This window comes from Gossypium hirsutum, chromosome A10, assembly GCF_007990345.1.
Source record: "Gossypium hirsutum isolate 1008001.06 chromosome A10, Gossypium_hirsutum_v2.1, whole genome shotgun sequence".
Taxonomy (NCBI): Eukaryota; Viridiplantae; Streptophyta; class Magnoliopsida; order Malvales; family Malvaceae; genus Gossypium; species Gossypium hirsutum.
This window is the reverse complement of record NC_053433.1, coordinates 5717810-5723809: the sequence shown is the minus strand read 5'-3', so window position 1 is coordinate 5723809 and position 6000 is coordinate 5717810.

The window sequence follows — 6000 nt, the reverse complement described above, 5'->3', positions numbered from 1 at the left end:
TGATTGATTAGTTAAGTGCTAATTAAATTAATGAACCTCTACTGATTATATTACTTGCCACTATTAGTTAGGAATCTCCTCTCGGTCTTATCCTAGACTAAAAGACACCACTTAAGATTACCTCTTGATCTCACCTAGGCATATAGATTACCTCTCGGTCTAACTACTCCGCATGATTATATCATACTATCTAAAGATAAACTCTTCTCTCAGTCTTGTTTCCATAGGTTTTCTGCTAGAGGCGTCAATTCTAGCGTATTAAGCATTTCGATATAATAAAATAACCAATCAATCAAGAATAGACATCAACTTAAGCTAACAAACAACCAAACAAATCAACCACCTAACAAATTTGGCACATACTCAAACTCAAATTCCAAACAAGCATTTTATCAAACATATTGTAAGCATAAAATGAAAGCAAAGAGTTTAAGAAAATGCTCATTCAATGGATTTTCATCAATTGAAACCTAAGAGTTTGTTCATACTTGTTTATAAAATATTTAACAATTAGGGATAAAAAAACTGTCACACTAAGATCTAACTTAAAAAGAAACAAAAAAAAACCTAAACTAAAAATGAATAGGAAAAGAAAAAGAAAACCTAACGTAAACTATGAAAACCTAAAGAGTTTTTCAGCCACCAAAATCTGAAAACAAAGGCTTATAAACTTGTATTTATAACCTACTCGTATTTAACCTAACAGTAATCATTTTTCCCTTAACTAAAAAAAAAGACAAGTTTGTTTGGACACAAAATTACCCTTGAATTTTTTTCACTCGTCAGGCTTGGGTATCGCGATACCCACAACAGTTTTTAAATTAGGAGTCTTGGGGGTCTCGGTATTGTGATACCACTGTAGATGGCATCAATTCTCTTCATTTCAATACTATCAGAGGTATCACGACTTTCATTCTTTGATATCACGATACCCCCTTCTAGATGATGTTTTCTTCGTGTTCGGGTCATTATCGACTCTTTACAGCACTCAATCCACTCGTTAGGTTCCATATAGTATGATTAGCCAATTAGGGTTTCAAAAAATGGCTTAAGTGTAATAGAGATCCTAGTTTGACGTATTAAATTACAATAGATTAACGTTCCTCTAGATGCAAGGCTAGTACTTTCTTTCTATGCCTGAGTCTCTTTCTAGTAGAATTTACAAAGCTAGATACTTTCCAAGTTGTAGGTTTCTTGATGCATCTGAAGGTGCGTCATCTGAAGGCTATTATAGTGATTTCTAGAAGGGTACGATGAAGAGTTAGCGATGGAAAGCTAATAGGTTTTCAATGACCTTTGGGTTTGCGATGATGAGGATTTTTTTATTAATTCTATTCCTAGTGAGGGATGCAAGCATTTGAAGGTAAATGATTTAATTCACACAAATGGTGTAACTTGGATTCAGAATCGTTGAGGGGCTTCTAACACCATATAATGTAGGTCGTATCTTTGCACGTAGATTAGTTGTTCGTTGGGTGTTGATCGACTTGTTTGGCACTTCCTTCCTAATGGTAAGCATACAGTAAAATATGCTTATAAAGTGGCATTGGATATATTTACTAGTTACGATAGTTTTCATGATGATGGTCCTTAGAAAGCTCTATAGAACTAAGTGTTGCCGGTTAAAATTAAAGTGTATTTCTGACATTGTTTGCGAGGTTTCATCCTGTGTAATAGTCAGCATGTTAATCGTGGAATCCATGTTGATCTTATTTGCTTTCGATGATGCCAAGTTGAAGAAGATATTAATCATGCCTTTTTACGATGTTCATATGCCAGAGTTGTTTAGGATTTATTGGGCATGGGTTCGTATTCGAGGTCATTTTAAATTTTATCGTCACGATCCTTATTGATCATCGGATTAAGCGTTAATGAAAGCTTCTATGTACTTTTCAGATTATTTGGCACCATCGTAACATTGCCTATGGAAGTAGGACGCGTCGACACCAAAAATTTTATTGTATCGGACATTGTCTTTTTACATTGTTGGTTGGTTGTTCGCCCGGTGTTTGAGTCACAATCGGTGCTTGGAGTGGTAGTTAAGGGTAGAAACAACCTTAGGTGCTTCCTACCAATAGGTAAATTAAAATGTAATTTTGATAATGTTATTTTTGCTAATTGTGCTTTTATTGGAATGGGCAACGATGTTGTGGAATGATATGGGAGGCTTTGTTCATCATATCATATGTTTCATGAAAAGTGATTTAGTCCCCTTTATGGCTGAAGTTCTTACTGCACGAGAAGCTCTTTCTTAGTTAAAATCTCTACAAGTGGATGATATTATGTTTGAGACTGACTATCAATGGCTCTGGTTTGCTTTTGTTCATAATTTTTTGGATATGTCAGATCTAGGGTCGTTGATTAATGTTTTCTCTCAAATTAGTTTTAGTTTTCAGTAATTTTTCTATTCATTGGATTCATAGGAGTGCTAATAAAACTACTCACACTCTAGTGCGAATGGCTTTACTTTATACAAACTATTTTGAGTTTGTTAGTTGTCTGTTTTCTATCAAGGATATTTTAGTTGCCGATTGTTCTAATGTTCCATATAATAACGAGTGGGGCTAGGTTAGGCGTATTGGGTAACTTTAAGGGCTTAGATTTAGTTGCTCTTCGGTTTTATCCTTTTATTTATAGTATTTCAACTAATGAAATTATTGATTTTCTCGTAAAAAAAAGAGTAAAATTAAGTATTAAAAAAACACATGATAGCATTTCAATCAAAGTCGTAAACACCATATTGTTGTATATGTCATTTTTTTCTATTGATATTGTTATGTATCGACTTAGACTTATTTCAATATACTTTTTTTGGGCTTGTCATTGTTTCTAAAAAATATGTACAACATGTATATAAAACATATTTATAAATATTAAAGTAATGAAAACATATTCTAAATATAAAATAATGATCATTTTTGTTTTTTTACAATTCACACACCCTTATAAGAGCATATCACTATGAACATATGCACACACCACAAGTAAGCAATTTCTAAAACTTGAACCCATAATGGGTTGAATGATGAATACCCTAATCAATCGGCCAACAATGGGGGCTCAAATAATGATAAATTCATTTGTTCTTTTATTTTTAAGCCTTATTTAAAAATTTAAATTCATTTGTTTTTATATCCGTTAATATATTATGTAACACCCCTTACCCATACCCGAGACCGGGACAAGGCACGGGCCATTACCGTACACAAACATGGTATATCTGGAAAATCACGGGCTGTAAAATTTCGTTCCAAATTAAAACCAATCAAACACATTCATAGTGTCCCTATTATGGGCTTACGAGGCCCAAAACATGCGTTAAGAATGGTTCGAGACTAAACCGAGGGCTTAAGAAAATCTTAGGAAAATTCCTAGGTTTAAGCCTCACATGCCCATGTGGAGGCAATACACATGCCCGTGTGCTTGGGACACGCTTGTGTCCCTTACCCGTATGGAATTAATTGAATTTATTTTCCATTTCGAACTTACAAGGGTTTTCACATGGCCGAGCACATGCCCTTGTCTCTGGCTCGTGTCCTTCACATGGCCTAGATACGACTGTGTCCAAAAACCTGAGCATTCTTTTTATGACATCGTCATGCATTTAGGGGCACACGGCTAAGACACACGCCCGTGTACTAGGCCGTGTCCTCTATACGGTTGAGACGCACAACCGTGTCTCTGCTCGTTTGATTATTACCATGCATATTGACCTAAAAATTTTAGGTGCAGGGGACACATGGTCGTACCACACGCCCATGGAACTGACTGTATGTCACACACGACCTAGAAAAACACTCGTGTGCTTACCCGTGTGGATCTTTTTGTAGGCTACAACCCAAGCCAATGGTCACCCTCAACATCCACACACATCTGTGAACTTCTATGGTATTTAACAGGGCCTAAATGTGCCCAATGACTACCTTTAATGGTCTATTACATGTTAACCTCATCTCATTGGTTTTATACATGCTAAATTATCCTCTTTGTATTAAGGATTACCATATCATCAAACACATTTAGACTTGGCTCATTTTATAACTCATTGCCAATTATAACCTAGCCATTTCCAAGTGATTTGGCCACATTCCATATTGTCCATTCATGATATACCACATTTAACCATCTCATGAAAATTTAAACACCAACATGCACAATTAGTAGGTTACAACCTACATCAAAATGAGCCATGTCTTATGGTCATATACAAAATGAATAGGTATATCCTTCAAGCCCTTACATTGGCTAACCAATGACACAAACAACAAAACAACCAAAAACCTATACATGCTATTGTAACAAAGTAAAAGTATCCATATACCAAAACAAGATAAGCTGATAGTGTTGACAATACTCCAATTACCTTCCAATCTTTACGAGTCCACGAGTTCTGTAAACAAGGAAATGAAAGGAGGTAAGCATTAACATGCTTAGTAAGTTTGGATAACAAGAAGGTAAACTTACCGGTTATTTTGCATACAACCATAAAAGATATTCATGCCAAACATGCATAATATAAATTCTCTATCACATACACTCAATCATCAAGTTAGTTTCCCCTCAAACAATATAGCATTAATCTTGGTGAGCTCATCAATTCAAACATTTCCATTCTCGTGTCTTATTACAGTCCCGCTGAATTTCTCAAAAATCTCGATGGGTATCCCATTTACCGTCAAGTCATGCTAGTGATCATTTTAAATATATGCTCCCGTGAACCTCACTCTTACGGCGGAATTACCATTCCATGTTAAATCTCTCATAACATAAATTCAATGAGTATTGTCGGGATTACCATTCCAGGATAAATCCCTTACAACGACAAATACTCTCAAAACGTTTGAATCTGAAATGTTAGTCCAGGCTAATTTCAGTCCTTAATCGTATTACCCATCCGGGTTAAATCCACAATGCACATATATTCATCGGAAGGTTCGATCACTTAAGGAACACCCATCCGGGCTAGATCCTTACTATACTGAGATCATCGGATTACTCGTCAGGGCTAAATCCCTTTCTGCAACATATGCAGGATCTCATGTCATGTAAACAAGAATTTACCCATCGAATCTCCCTTTTTCATTCAACCAGGACAATTGTCATCTTTTTCATATTTTTTTACACTACCACATTTCATGGATTATCATGCAATCAAATATCTAAATTAACATATTTAAAAATATGCATTTTCAAGTATATTTAAAGTTTACTTCGAGTTACACAAATTTACCTGATAATTACTTTGGTTTCGTATTTCGGTTATTCCGAAACCTTTCATTTTCCACGGTCGACCTCCGAAATGGGTTCCTTGGGGTCTATATCAGTAAAAATAAATTATTAATACTTCATACAAAGGCGCAATCAACACAGTCATGCACACGAGTCCTATTATGCGCGAAAGCACTACCTGCTTACTTTCTCTCGGGACTTACTTGCTCTCATCTTGCAAAGATAGTTAGCACTACCTTATTCGATTACCAGAGAGACCTCTAAGAGATATTCTTTAAACCAAGAAAGCCACCCCCACCAAATCAATAAGAAAAGCACTACCACGAGAACATGGTTACTGCTTACTAGGGAAGCTGCGGTCCCCAAACCCTTAGCATTGCTACCTGCTTCTAACTATCCAAAGATGCCTTTCTTCTTTTTGAAAGAGAATAAGTTGTTAGAATGCCTCTCAGTGATCCAAGAATTGATCCCAGCAAGTGTTTTGAGTGCTTCGTACTATAGAGAAAGATGAGCATTTCTCATTCTTTGTATATCGGTAGTGAAAAGTTCCTTTCTTCCTTGTTTTCAAAGTGAGGTCGGAGGCAAATACTTTTAAATAAATTATTAATACTTCATACTATTCATTTCGGACCTAAATTTTACCCTCGAGCAAAATGACCATTCTACCCCCAATATTTTACATTTTTACAAATTAGTCCTTAGGCTCGTATAATGGAATGCATGAAATTCCTTAGTTACCCATGCCTAGCCGAATGTATCCTAAGCTCATAC